At 37.0% G+C, this 15,937-nt stretch overlaps 1 long non-coding RNA gene across 1 annotated transcript; it reads left to right on the top strand.

Moving 5' to 3' along the window:
* Positions 1–13,468: 13,468 nt before the first annotated feature.
* LOC147544939 (uncharacterized) lies at positions 13,469–15,580 on the top strand. The gene is made up of 2 exons (XR_015223093.1): positions 13,469–13,861; positions 15,285–15,580. It is a non-coding gene; the product is annotated as an uncharacterized LOC147544939 (long non-coding RNA).
* The last annotated feature ends 357 nt before the right edge of the window (positions 15,581–15,937 follow it).

The raw sequence follows: 15,937 nt of genomic DNA on the forward strand, positions 1-15,937 counted from the left end.
TTATTCGGTCTAAGTTGCTTGCCTCATAGATTCCTTCTTCTTTGCAATAACTACTTATATCTAGTTGGGACAGAGTACATTTACTTTAAAAGGAAATCTAGCTAGCTATATGTGTGACTCTCAATAACAATGTGAAAATCTCCACCGACAAAAAAAAAAAAAAAAAAAAAAAAAGGTTAATGGTGTGTTTAGTTGCAGGATTCCTTCTCTGGTATTCGCAAGCAGCGCAAGCATGGCTGGTGTCACCATTAACAGTCATCTCCATTACTCCATAAACTATTTGCAAGCAACGCAAGCATGACTGGTGTCACCACTAACAGTCATCTCCATTACTCCATAAACCCCTCTTTCTCTGTTTTTTTTTAAGAAGAAACCAAATTGAGATGTTAATGGCATCAAATGAGGGGAGGGGAGTAAAGTAAGAAAAGAAGGGTAGAGAGAGAAAAAAGACATGTGTGATTGAATTTGAGTGGGTGGTAAAAATGGAGAATTTTTTAACCTTGTTGTCTTGCTTACATTTTTTTCTTTTTTCCTTAACTTCTTAAAAATGTCAATAATAAGAAGAAGAAGGGTAAAATAGTATTTCCTTTGTTTTATGGGTTTGGAAATGTTATAATTAACATTTTTTTAGGAAAAAGGAGTCCAAATTGCAACTCTGGAAAAAAAGAATCTAAACAGCAAGTTAATTATAAGAAAGGGGGTCCAAACAGCAAATCTCCTTATTAGCAGATATCTGGTACAAAAACTCATCCGATATTTTACTCCAGAAAGACCGATTGAGAAAACAAATTACAAGTTAACATAACAAATGAAAGAATTGAAAAATATACAAAAAAAGTTACAAAAAAAAGAATTACATGAAGCAAAAATGAAAACTATCTTTTGAAACAGGGAAATTTTACAGATAACATATTAGAGAAAAGCCCTGTGGCTAATAGCTATGTTACTGTCATAAGCACATAAGTGTTGGAATTGTTGTGATTGAAATTTCTAGGAAGAACAACTCGGCCAATTCAATTGGATCCAAAACCACGAAAGTCTGACCACATGACCCCAAGAAATGAAATGATCATATACAATGACCGATCACCCACAAGATCAGATGGTCTTTCAGAGAAATGGAGGGATTGGAGTACCATGTAAACATTCAAGTGGAGGAATTCCTGTATTTTCTACCTCAATTTTAACGTGATCTTTTGCATCTCTTTTACCAATAGATTATTCGACCTCCATTCATTAACTCCATTAAAGCAGATCAACATGTACAACCTCTCCACTGTTTCTCTCCTTAGAACTTTAGTAGTTGTTAATGAAGAAGAAGAAGGTGCTCCATAAGGTTTATGGAAGAAGAAAAGGAGGACTCTAAGTAAAAACTTCTAATTTTTAGAGGGCATGAGTAAAACATACTAAAATAATGTCCCGCTAAAAATTATTGTCCATATAAGATTTCTTTTCTTTTTTATTTATCCACATAAAATTTTTGTTCACATAAGCATTGCCCATATAATGTCCCTTTGCCACCTAAACCCAAAATCGGGAGGTCGGTAAGATCATCTAGGAGCTCCAACCCTGTCTTGCCTCAAGCACAACCATGTATGCGTTATAAGGTAGTCCACGTAAGCCAGGACGATGCCTTACACTCTCAACATGAGAAGGCAGAAGCGTGCCGCACGTTTACCGACTTAATCCCGAATCTTCCTAAAGATTTCGGTCGGTTAATTATGATCTTAAGTGTTTGATTAACTTGGATTTCAAGAGTCTCAAAGGAGGAAACATCTCCTCGAAGATCTATCAACTCGTTAAGATATCTACAAAGGATCCTTGAACAAAGTTACTTCTAAATATTTAAGATACAAGATAAACTCGAAAGGAAACCCTAACTACGAAATACTAGTTTCAATACAACACGGTGGATCTCAACTGCCTCAATCTTACCGTCTATCACAGTCGGTCTAAAGCAGCCTATAAAAGGGCATCTCATTACCTTCAACAAGGTACGTTCCCCAAGGATTAATCAATACTCAATCTTTAAACTGCATAGGGCAATCTGATTATTTTGAGCGTCTGAGAGGTTTTCGAACTCTTTGTAGATTTTTCCCCCAGGTTTTTAGGGGTTGGAGCGGGAATTGGTGCAGCAGTATCATTCACTCAGACATGATTCAACATCGAGTCTCTATTTTCAGACTGATAACTGATTGCCATTTTTTTACATCATCAATAAGGGTTTTGTATTTTGTTTGTGAGGACGACTAAAGGAACCCGAAAAAATTATTGTTAAGCACCCGGAGAGGAGATTGACTAAGGTCAATCTCTTTTGACCGCAAACATCTGTTGGCACCCGGGTACAAAGGTCTCAGATTGACCAGTCCGGGAACAATCCGAGAGATTTTTTAATGGTGGTTCTGGATCAAGGGTTTGGACCAAGGTTCCTTCTCTCTCTAACTCATCATATATCAAGGTTGGTTTGAAATTTAAGTTATTTTCATTTTGATTTTCCTCTCTTTCTCTCACTAAAACAAGATTTTTTTTTTCTCCCTCTGACTCTTCATTGTAAATTGATGATGATGAGTTTGGAACAAGGTTCATGATGGTGATGTGAAGGAGAAGAAAAAAGAAGATGAAGATGTAGACAAAATAAGAGAGGAAGTACTGTAGAAGAAGAGAAGAAACAAACAAAGGGGGTTGGGAGCGGATTGAGTGCTTATAGGCGCCGGATGCATATAGCAATACCACCAGGTGCCTTTAACCACTCCCTCTGTTTGTACAACGTTTGGTGAGTTAATACAAAAATTGGGGAGTTGTATGTTTTTTTGCTAAGATAAGAATTTCCTTATCACTCACTACAAGAAAAAGTTCAAGAATTGTTAGATTCATAACATAAAAAATAAGTCCAAGTCTAGACATTTGTTTGTTTTTTTTTTTTTTTTGTTGAACTAGTACTCATACATTAAATAAAAACGTTATTACAATATTTATTAACTAACATACATGGAATATTCTTCCAGCTTTTGCTTGCCTTCTTCTTTCTCGCTCATTTTGCTAGTTTATCTGCACTTGAATTTAGGTCTCTCTTTACATACTTGAATTGCACTTCTTCAAAGTCTTTCCTTCTTTCTTTAATTTTGCGTGTATGGATTAACGATTGCCAGTTCACCACATGCCGTTTTCGGTGGAGATGTTTGATTAGATTGATATTGTCGCTTTCTACTATTATCTTCTTATAATGATTCTCCTTCGCCCATTCGATATCAAATAAGATAGCCATTGCTTCTCCTTCTTCACTGTTTCTCGCTCTCTTGGATGTTACTTTCGCTGCGATGAATTGTGATTCTGCATTATGAACTATTATACTGATTCCCACATTGGATGTTACATTGGTATATGAAGCATCTACATTTATCTTAATAAAATTTTGCGGCGGAGGTTGCCATTTTTCACTTTTATTCTGCCTGATTTTCTCGGATTTGGTGCTGGTTTTAGGAAAATTATCAATCATTCTGATAATTTTTTTTGAGATCATTTAATTCATATTGAAAGCAGTGGTCGCACCTCACTTTCCATATTATCCATAAGATGGTAGTAAAGTGAATATTATTACTAGTGTAGCATTGATTCTTTTGATTTTCCCAGGAGAAAATCCATCCAGATAAAGAAGTAATGTTCTCCACGATGATGTTGTATTTAAACCAAATGTTTTTAGCTAATGCACAATGTAAAAGAGCATGTTCTATAGATTCAATGCTCGTGCAATTCGGACAAGTGTTATCATTATTTATATACTTACCTATTCTATCCTTCACTGGGAGTGCTTTGGTGCAGATTTTCCAAATGAACATCTTGATTCGTGGAATTGTTGGGAGAGACCAAATGAAGTTCCAGTTCTGGCTATTCGTGTTATTGATGTTAGTAGAATTACTAAGGTGTTGGTACATAGAGGCGACCGTAAATTTTCCCGTTTACGGTCGCCTCTATGTACCAGCACCTTAGTAATTCTACTAACATCACATTTGTTTGTTTGTCTGTCTATTTTAAATTAGATGAAATGGAATTCACAACATTCCAAAATCATGGGTGTTAAATTGCTTTTTCTTTTTTGTATATGTACCACAATTTATGTTAGTCATTACATGATATTGATACATCAGCAAGATGTAATAAGCACGATAACCACCGAAATTAAACTACGAACGAAAGAAGCCTAAAACTTGAAAAATGTATTATTTCTATCTTTATTAACACAAATTCAATAACCATATATTCCACTTTTTACGGGAGGGACTTCTAGGATTTTGGATTTTATGTCAACCCAACCAACCACTTGAGCAACCAAGTGTTGACGCGTGTTTAGTTGTTAATAATTGGCACCAACTCCTCAGAGCGCCTCAATACAAATACCGTTATGTGCGCTTGCAAAGTGTAATAAGTCAACAAAAAATGAACCAAATACCATATTATGCAAAAACAAAGCACATGCTTCCACTCCTACGCTCATTTTTTTTATCGGATATATCATGTAAAAGTATTTACAAAACAATTTTATGTTTTTTGTTGTTAAAAAGACATAATATCTTTTTATCCTTCTACGCACCAAATAAAGTTTGAAAATGTACTTGAAAGACAATTTTAAAAGAACCCTTATTTATTATATCGGAATTGCCCTTTGTTTAACCAATAATTGTCAAAAACCTAAGTCTTTGAATCTTAACGAGTTTAGAGAGAGCGAAGGGGAAATGGGAACCGCGAGCTGAATCAAAGGGCAAGATTTTCAATCGATTTTTTCCTATCAAATCATCAATTTATTTTAGGTTTAGTTGTTTGAATCTCTGTATTGGTTGTTTGAAGTTGATTTTGATGGTTTTCTTTAGTTTTTGGGAAAGAATTTTAGAGAGAGAAAGTATAAATTTCTCACTTATGGTTCAACTTTGCTAGGGTTTATGTATAGTTTTCTTCATAATTAGACTCATGGACAATGATGGAAGCAGAATCTGCTAATTTTTCGAGGTATAATCTTACTTCTTACTTACATATTTTGCTAGGGTTTATGTTGAGTTTGCGAAGCTTTGCAAACTGGTTTGCACTGCTTTTCAATTTTGTTTGCCTCGCAAAGCTTTGCGATTTGGTTTGCAGAGCTTCGCGATATGGTTTGCAGAGCTTCGCGATATGGTTTGCAGAACTTTGCAATCTCGTTTGCACTACTTTGCAATCTGGTTTGCCTTGCAAAGCTTTGCACACTTTGCAATCTGGTTTGCAGAGCTTTGCAAACAGGTTTGCAGAGCTTTGCAAACTGGTTTGCACTACTTTGCAATCTAGTTTGCTTTGCAGAGCTTTACAATCTGGTTTGCACTGCTTTGCAATAAGGTCAGTTTTGTCTTTTTCCTATATTAAATAATTTACAAAAATGTCATAGGGAGCTGAAGCCTATAACAAGTTGATAAATCTTTTCTAACCAAAGACTAAATTTTTTAGGAAGTTTTAACCAAATTTCCCCAAGACAAGAAAAATCATATTCCTCCTTCCATTTACCCTCGCAGGGAAGGAGCAAAAATAGAATTTTTGTAGTATTTAACTTCAATTGAGTAACTAAATATGTAGTTATCTTGTTGGGTTACTTTGCTGAAGCTAAACTTGTTTGTTCTCACTCAAATTAGAGTCGTCGTGTTCTTAAGTTGAACATAATCGTACAACGGTATGAATGAAAGAATATTGTGTAACTAGGGTTGACAGACTAAAATAAATGTCAAAAAGCGAAACTGCTCAACAGATTAATTAGTTGAAGTTGACGCAAAATAAATTTGAACAAGATAATTAGAACAAAAAAAAAAGTGGTATAAACACAAGACATGGCAGATTGCCAGGTACCATAACAGAGCCAAGTCCAACTATTTTAGGCATGCCATCGTCACTCATTGCAGGTATTTTAGGTAGGTCCACTCACACCAGGTAATTTAGGCAAGCCGACACCACCCACGCCAGGTAGTTTAGGCAAGCCGACGCCACCCGCGCCACCAACACCAGGTAGTTTAGGCAAGTCGACGCGACCCACGCCATCCACTTCAGGTAGTTTAGGCAAGCCCGCGCCACCCACTTCAGGTAGTTTAGGCAAGCCAACGCCACCCATGCCACCCACTTCAGGTAGTTTAGGCAAGCCGACGCCAGGTAGTTTAGGCAAGCCCGCGCCACCCACTTCAGGTAGTTTAGGCAAGCCAACGCCACCCATGCCACCCACTTCAGGTAGTTTAGGCAAGCCGACGCCAGGTAGTTTAGACAAGTGGACGCCACCCACTTCACCCACTTTAGTTAGTTTACGCAAGCCGAGGCCTCCCGTGCCAGGTAGTTTAGGCATGCCGCCGCCACTCATGCCAGGTATTGGTATTGGTATGCCAGGTACCAAACCAGACACAGGTATGGTAACCAAAACAAAGAGGAAGGTTGCGAACAAAAGCCTTATGAAAATTTTAGACATAACTTGTATGACTACACTTCTACAATTAGTTTATGAAAATTCAATTAAGTAGTATGATCTATTTATAATAAGATACACAGATCTTATTAAATAATTAATGAACTTTTTAAGTCATTTATTAATTAGTCAACTTGACTTTAACTTTTCTTTAAGTAGAAAACAATTTTGGTCTTATTTCAACTGGACGACGTGTATGATATAAATGAAATTGTAAGAAATAATTAAATGCACGTACCCTTCACATTTGTTTAAAAAATGGAGGGTTGGCAGCAATTTAGTTTAAAAATCCAAATAATAAGGCAAGAAAACCACTATAGGTGGCCAATGTGTCAGTGTTCTAGCTGAGCTGACTTATAGGACACAGCGCATAGGTACAACACGCTTTATGTCGTGTCTGACGCATGACTGGGATGCGCTTGTAATGTGTTTAACCGCCATAGTTGTGCTTCTTCGACCCCTAGCTGCTCCGGCCACCTCTTGGCTGGATATACAACAAAGGTGGTGATCTCCTATATGCTGCAACCCCAGTACTGGAAGATTCAAGATACAACAAAGGTGGTGATCTCCTATAGGCTGCATCCCCAATAGAAGGGTTTCTCTTTGTCATAGATTTAGCAAAGAGGCAGCTGAAGAAAGGTCGGTGGAAGTAACGTAAATGGTAACACACGACAACAATAGTCGGCTGGAGTAAGGGAGTGATTGACGATGGTAACAAAGTTCGGAAGGACCAATAGGTATATTTCCTTTTCTCTTTGTTTTGATTCCGTTTTTTAACTTTTTTTTTTTGTTGAGGAGAGTTTGTGAGGGAAGAACGCGACATTAACACTAATGGGTGGCGCCTATAAACTTACTTTCAATGATTAGTTTTTATGTTGAAGAATTATTTGTTGTTTATCTTTTTATTTTTTTTGTTGCAAAGTTGTTAGTCGTTCAAAATCTTTTATCATTAAGTTGAGTAGTTGTCGGAACTTTAGTTCTTCAGTTAGTCGTCAACAACAACTGTGGAGATGTGCCTTGTTTATTGTAAATGAAGTCAACAATTGCTAATCATTAAGTGTTTTAGTTATTGGTTGATCGTGGAGAGACCTACTTTCATTATTGTTTTCAGGGCCGTGCCTGACAATTTAGGGGCCCAGTGCCAACTTATGTCAAAATTATAAATCAAATGGAGTAATGACGCTGTTTCAAATCAGTCTAACATTTCTCCAAATACAACTTTTTTTCATTTGAAGAAGTTCTTATTTCCATGTAGTATTATTTAGAATTCAAGGAAAACAAACTAATTTCTAGGATAAAGTCTTAACACCTAAGGTTTTATTACGCTCCCGCCCAACGAAAACGATAAACAAATCGATTTATTGTCTTTGATTTTATGAACTTATTAATGTTAGCATTTAGAAAGACATTTGAAAAGTTAAGCTTCTCACCTTTACCATGAGATGTCTAAAGTTATGATTTTGATAATTACCTGATGACAAAATAAGAAATTAGATGCAAGGAAGATAAGTTTGATAAAGAGAAAAGATTTGAGAAAGAAGAGAGAGGGAGGTCAAGCCCTTAGGTAAGCTTTTAAAGCTTAGAAAAATATAAAAAATTATTTTGTAGGTCATTGAGCTCGAACTCAAGACCCCCCGTACCAATCTATACGGCTTGTCTAACCAAGTGGGCTGTAAGGTTTTTTTGTTTGCATGTTCAAACCTCTATTCAATATATACTATAACAAGTCTATAAAAGATTTCCGAAAGTAGGCCTTTTGTGGTGGGGGGCCCTGTGCGGGCGCACGGCCCGCACCCCTCACCACACGGCCCTGATTGTTTTGAAGTAGTATCTACTAATAAAATTATGGGTAAATTCGGTTTTGGCTTCCAATTTGTGACCAACTCACCGTTTTGATTTCCATAAGTGTTCGGCAGATCGATTTGGTTCTCAAGGGCCAAATATTTTTTATTTTTTTCGGAACTATCTTTGGGGTCAAATTGGAATTAATTCCAAATTTTCTTAAAAACATAAACGCCACCTCATCTCTCCCTCTCTCTTCCATTTCATCACCTCTCTCCTCCACTTCATCTCTCGCTACCTCATCGTCTTCACCGGCGAAGACCGCCAACCGACTAATTTTTCGGTCGGCGATCTTTCAAACATAAAATAAATAAATTTTTCCTCTCTCTTTTCTTCCTCTCTTTCCACCTCTCCTTTTCTCTTTCTTCCCCTCTCTTCTCACTCTCTCTCTCTCTCTTTTTTCTGGCCGGCGGCCATCGTTCTGGGAAAACCCAGACCTTTGAAGTTTGACTTGGTTAATTCATTATGACCAAGTTTAGTTAAAGGCAATGTTATATGTGAGGGTTTGGTTCACCCACTCGGCAAAAAATCACCGGTCGGCGATCTTAATAAAAATAGTATATACTTATTCTTCTTCTCCTACTACTCCTCTTCCTCTAAAATATTGGTCAGCTTGGAGTCTCGAGTCGTCATTCAAAAACCCGAGTTAATTACAATCAAGAACCGAGTTGTGCTTGCTCCTACCGTGAAGAATCCTGCCATGTTTTTTCTGTCCCGATTTGGGGGCCTTTTATAGGCTTTAGAGGCGGCGGTGATTGCCGTAGAGGGAAGTTTTCTCTTTGTGTTTATCTCGCATCCAGGATAGATGAAAGTTCCTAAGTTCAAGGATCTTTCGTAGATATCCTGCCGATGTGATAGATCTTTAGGGAGAAGTTTCCTCCCTTGGACGCGTGAAGTCCACACTTGCTTAAACACTTGGAAATTTGTAGCCGACTGAGATCTCTGTGGAGATTCTGGGATTAAGTCGGTAGATTGCTGGTGCGTTTTGCCTTCCCAGTTCTGGGTGTAAGCCATCGATCGAACCTACGTGGACCCTCCTCATTCCTTTAGAAACCCCAGGGTTGATCCGTTCATGCCAAGGGCGTTACAGGGTTGATTTCCTCTAACCGACCTCCCAGTTAGGGGAGTATGTGCCAGATCGTCAAGGGTTCAGCTGACCTGCTACCTTAAGCCGGATTGACCCGATACACTTCAGGTCTGATCTTGACTCTTCAGACGTTAGTCAACGTCTAGACATTTTGTGCATCATCAGTGGTGATGGAGTGCGATGAGTTTTTATCGAGTCCCTTTCACAAGACACAAATAAAACTCAAAGAACTACTCTTTTTAATCTCTCTCTCACAAAAAGATTAAGAAGTTCTCTCTCTCTACTGTTTCTCTTTCTTTTATTTCAAACCAAAAGAACTAACACCAACAAATCAAATTAGATGATTACATTAGATAAAAAAACAGAAAACAATCCCCTCTCTCTCTCTCTCTCTCTCTACAAATCTATCTCTGTTTCTACTCTGTTTTCTCTCTCTCTACAAATCTATCTTTGTTTTTACTTTGTTTTCTCTCTCTCTCACTAAAAGGAAAACAGAAGATGAATATGGATAATGATTGATGTTAACTCTCTGTTATAAAACAAAATCTGAAACTCCCTCTCTTAAACTATCTCTTTAATGTACTTATTGTTCTTTTCCTTCTCTCTAAAAATCTATCTTTTATGACTTGAACAGAGATAAGAAGAACAGGACCTCTCTCCTTGTTTTTAGCTCAAGAGCTTAGATGATCCCCACAGATGAGATGCCTTCAAGCTCTGACTCTTTGATACATATATAGGAAAAAAGAGGAGAACAATGACCGTCCTCGCTCACTCTAAATTTGTCTTGATCGAATCCTTCTTCAATTTCTATTTTCAGCAATTATCCAGCTCTAATCGAATCCCCAGCTCAATAATATATTTTCTATTAATAGCAAGAGGAAACCTCTCAACTTTATTTTAATCAGTTGCTTCACTGTAATCTCTCTATAAACAACCATCTCTCTTATCTTCAACCGAATCTTGTTGCCTTGATTTTCTTTTATCTCTATCTGTAATGTATATGGAGGAAATCTCTTTCTTTAGAAAATATATCTCCAATTCCAGCAGAGAGCTCTTTCCATTTCTCTGTATCTCTACTATTTCAACCGAGATCTCTCTCACTAAAAATCTCCATCGAATCTCTTCATCACTTTACCAGCCGAATCCCAAAATTTCATCTCCTTCATGAAGGAGTTGAAGGAGATTTGCTTCGACCAAGGTGACAATGCGAACAATTTGTCGGATAGGACAATTGATGTGGAAGATCATCAAGTCCGATTGATTTAGGGATCGTAGAGTTGTAGCTAGAGACCAACTACGATCGTCGAATTACGAAGTAATTCGCGGCTAACTTCAATCGGATCCTACAATGGGTTACACATAAGAGTGTAAAATTGATCTAGGATATGACTAGTGGGAGTGAGATATAACAATCATAATGCCCCATAAACATATCTCATAGGCCTAAAAATGTATTAGGCAAAGATAGTACAATAAGGCCAAAAACAGGGTTTTTGGGCCTTAGCTGATTCGGGCACTTCTAGGGCTCGGATTGGTCTGAAATTTTAAGGAGATATTTCTGACATATCCAGTAGTATGCATGAAAAATTTAGTGGTTTTTGGACACCTCCTCATTAGGGAATTGAGAAAATATCATTAGATGTTATTTTCGACTATTTCCTTAAATCTTATTCTAAAGAGTGTTTTAGGAAACCTTTGAGAAGGTGTATTCTCATCAGGGTTCTATATAAACACTTTTAGGACAGAGAATAAGGTGTTGAATTTCTCTCTAAGCTTTCTTACTCTACCATATCAAGTAGAGAGGAGAAAGTGAGCCCATTCCCATTACCTATCTATCCAGTCAAGAAGAAAGGAGTTCTTCTTCCAACCACCATTGGTCTGCTAGCTAAACAATAAGGTGGGAGATCAAGTTGATTGCTCGTGTCCCAAGTAGAGGAGCTACGCTTGAAGCTCTTAGTCTTCTCATAAGCAATTGGAAAGGTTCGAGGGAAAACTAGCGAATAAGGTATTTATCTTTCTAGTTTTACTTAGTATTATTATGGGCTTATGCATGTGATCCTGGGAATACTAGTGTAGACATTAGATGTCTTATTTCCGCTATAAACACTAGTAGAAGGGTGTAAAACCCAACACTTCAATCACTCTCAATCTCTCTACATAATTTGTTATTAAATCACTCCATAAATCTTTGTTTTGATTTCAAGAGATTAAGAGCAACTCTAGTGTGGGTCGGGTTGAGGCCAAAATTTTAGCCTCAGCCCATTAATCCAACCACAGTCGGTAGGGCTCCGCCCCAACCGACTCCTTTAGTCGCCCTTAATATTAGGGGCGATTGAAGGGTCCCCAACGGTCATGTTGGGATGATCTTGGTCGTTGGATTATCCAACGGGCAGATCTTTTTTTTTGTAAACTAAAAATAACTTAAAAATTAAAACCAACATTAATAATAAAAATATATATTAATACAAACCGACTTTTGCATTAATAATCCAACGACCAAAACACATTGCTAATTTGATGTTTAGATCTTAAAATCTCAGGGTCCCTCTCTACGTCCTCTCGCTTCCTTCTTCCATAAACCCTAAAAAAGTTACGAATGGGAAGAGGGATTTATTTTGGGATGTGCTATAGGCGCTTGACTTTATTGCCAGAGGCACCCGATTTTATCGCTAGAGGCACCCCTCTGAGGTTAAAAATGTGGGTGCGTTTAGAAACTTCAATCGGATTTTCTCACCCTACCAAACAATAAAAATTGTACTTCTAACAAGAAAAAGATGGTTTTCTTTCCCACAAGAAAAAAACTGTTTGCCCATCCACGTGTTTTCTCACGTATTAAACGGACCCTAAAATTTATAAGTGAAAGGCACTTAGAGTGCCTATAATCAAATACAAAGCGCCAATAACCCAAAAGGAAGTTGTCAATAAAATCATCAGTACTAGTTCTTTTCTAGTCAGGAAGTTCTAAGGACAAGAGATGGTTTATTTCAACGAGTAACAGAGAGAGATCATCGGTTACGAAGGGGTTCCTTCACGGAATCTCCTTTACTATTGAGGGAGAGTTCCCTTATTTTAGTATTAATTTAGTTTTTCTTTTGTTTTTTACATCATTCTGAGGAAGAATAAAAGAGGCAATTTGGTATGATGGCGGTTCTTCGATCTTCATGGAGTTCTTCTTCTTCCATTTCACCAAATTGAAGATGTCTTACGGAAAAGAAAGAGAGATGGGCATCATACAACAATTTTGATTTGATCGTTAAACGAAAATGAAGGGAAAAGAAAAGATTGATATATCTTCGCTCAAGAAGATAAAGTTGTGAAATAACTCAATCTTCATCTTTAAAATCAAATGTCAATGTCTCTGGTGACATTCATAATTCTCCTCCAAGAAACTTGGTGGTGTTTTTTTATGCAAACGGCTTTCGTCTCTACTTGATTCATCCTTCTTCATTAAGTATAATAACGTTCACGATCTTCAGGGTTTTCTCATTCCTGATCTTTAGGATCATTTTATTTGTGACCTTTAGGATTCTTTATATTTATATTTTATTTTTGTAAGATTGTACTCTTTTCCCTTCATGTTGTCTTTACTTTTGTAAGTTTCATGTTGTAATTTACTTTAGTAAATCCACGTTGTATTCAAAGGAGTCAGGGTTTTCTCATTCCTGATCTTTAGGATCATTTTATTTGTGACCTTTAGGATTCTTTATATTTTTATTTTATTTTTGTAAGATTGTACTCTTTTCCCTTCATGTTGTCTTTACTTTTGTAAGTTTCATGTCGTAATTTACTTTAGTAAATCCATGTTGTATTCAAAGGAGTCAAATGACTCAAACCCATGTAATGTGTTGGATTTTGTTGGTACGTATGAAACTATGAATGAAATTCTGGGTTAACTCATAAAGAAAAAGTTAGGAAGTTCTAAAGGAGCCCATCATAATTGGGTTGGCGCCCAAATTACACATAAAGACGGAAAGACCCCACAAAATTTGCCTGTGAAGGGGTGCCAATAGAAGTTATTGAGGGCGTCTATTGACCCACCCGAATTTCATCTACACAATATTTCGGGAACTCATCTCTCCGGGTTTCTACTTTCTACGCAACTGAGGATCTGAGCCTCTGAGGTAATCGAAACTAACCCATGGCGTCTCCGTCGCCAAGCTCATCTTCAGGGTTTCAAAACCCTAAAAAACAAGTAGGGTTTATAGCAAACGCCATCAAAAGGAAAGACAGTTTCATTCAGCTATTCGCAATGGCAGGAATCTTACTTCTAAGTATGAGATCTCTTGGTCAAAAGTACCGTCTTTATGATCTTCAAGAAGATAACTATGCTCTTAGAGATGAACATGAAGCCCTTACTGAAAGAATGAAGAACATCAAACGTAGTCTTCTTGATGAAGCAGCTCTTGATCCTTCTGGTCTCTTAGCTTCCCGACTTCGCACCCTTTTTGCATCTGATGAAAACTGATCCAAAAGTGAGTCATTTTAGGGCTTTTCATTTTCTCTCCTTTAATGAACTTAGGGTTTTAATTGCATCTTTCATGAATGTAATGATACGTGATTCTTCACTTATTAAAACCTTTGAATGAAGTAGTTGAAAATTTTATAATAATTTGATGTCAGATTATCAATTGACCTGTTTTTTCCCTTCTAATTACATTGTTTCTATTAGAGTTTTATGCCCTTGATTATGAGTATTGAGTTAAACAATATTTTGAATAATTAGGGACAAAGTCATATCCTAACATTGATAAGCATTCAACTCAGATGGTTTAGGTTTAGGTACCTTATAGATGATAGAACATGAGTGCTTGTGGTGAAAGATTTAAGTTATCTTCTTGAATGAAATCGTTTGAGAGAGGCGAGGTTACTCATTTTCTTGACACTATATCCAATAATGATTCATGGGTTGTTAATCAATTATAGGTTGGATTCCTGATCATGAATTTCTTTGTGAATCCATGGGCTTCAAGAGAGTAATTTAACATCATTATGTGCTTAAGAAACGAAAGAAAGAACCCTGACGTGCATAATTAAGCTTCGCATATTTTGTAATTTTGTGACAGTTGGTTACCTTCTTGTTTGCAATTTGCTATACTAAAACTAGATGGAGAAAACACAAGCGAATTGAACTTGAAGTTAGAATAAGATCTTCATTGTTTGTCAATTGCTTTATCATTGAGGAGGATAATTAGGTGGAAACTCTTGAGTTAGCCCGAATAAGACGTCAAGCAAATAGAATTCAGGAGTTTATCTCATTGTGTTTAAATTCATTTCTCTGAACTTGAAATTAGTAGCTAATGCCTAATAGTCCGCATTCCTTCATTTTCATGTGCTATTGTCATTGTGTTGAACGTATAGTTACGCGTCTTTTCCTAGATCGTGAAAAGGTTACGAAGATGAACCCTGATAATTAATCACAGACTATTGATGTACAGTTTTTTGAAATGACGAATTAGTATTATATTAAAAAAAATGAGTATATACAAGTAAGAAGAAGTTAGAGAGAACTAACTTGTTGTAAACATAGCCTCCCGACTATAAACGAAATTTGGATAAGACGTTTTACCTCTACTCCTATAGTATAAGGTTCTCTTGATTAACAAAATGATAGGAGAGTAATCTATTGGTTTTCCTTCAAAGTAGCTTTGTTCCTTTCTTTCGAAATACACCATATGGTTGCATGGGGGATATGTTCATGCAGCTGCCTACTGCTCTTTGATGTCTTGATCTTCGTCCATTGAGCAAGTAGATTCTGAATATTGCCTGGCAAACACCACACACAATTCATAGTTTCAAAATGTGGAATTTGTCAGTCCTAGGTTGTATTTTCTTGGTTCAGATAAGCTTGAAGTTAAAGTTGCCTCTTGATCCTCTGCAACTAAAATTCTGTAGCAGGATTTCACCTGAGAAAAAGCCATACTGCGAAGAAGGGGTCCATGAGCAGCTATCATGGCTATTAGTTGGGGGAATACCATCAAGGATGCCTAGGAAGGAAGCCATAATCTCAGATTACTGATGTCCAGTTGATGTTCGGATTATTAGTAGACGATTATAATTTGAGGAAAGTTTGATAATCGTACATTTTGGTTGCAACAACTAGCGCTTGTCGATGATCACATTGTAATGCATTATCACTATAAAACTGTGCATCACATTTTCAGATTTCTTTTATATAAGTTTCTTTTTGTGGAGATCGGAGAATTATATGTTAGAAGATGGTGTCAAAGGCATGGCTTTCGCCATCCCTGCTGCCTCTCAAAAAGGTTCTATTTTGTATTCTGGCGCCACCGTCTTTCTCATTTAGGGCGTATTTGATTAGTAAAAACTATGTCTCTATATATTATGGGTGTCTCGCCTCCTCCAGCCACACACGGCCCTTAGTTTCCCACTCCTTTACCCCGCCATGTCTTTCTCCCATGACAACATTCAGATAATTACGTCTCCTGGCCCTAGACTCGTAGCTGACGACGGTGTTATGAGTATGGTCTATAAGTTCAATATAATCTTCTTGAAACTCTTTGTTATGGTAACTGTTTATATTATATAGA

Source organism: Eschscholzia californica, unplaced genomic scaffold, assembly GCF_041429995.1.
Source record: "Eschscholzia californica isolate CP2 unplaced genomic scaffold, dmEscCali1.0.p SCAF_4, whole genome shotgun sequence".
Classification (NCBI taxonomy): Eukaryota; Viridiplantae; Streptophyta; class Magnoliopsida; order Ranunculales; family Papaveraceae; genus Eschscholzia; species Eschscholzia californica.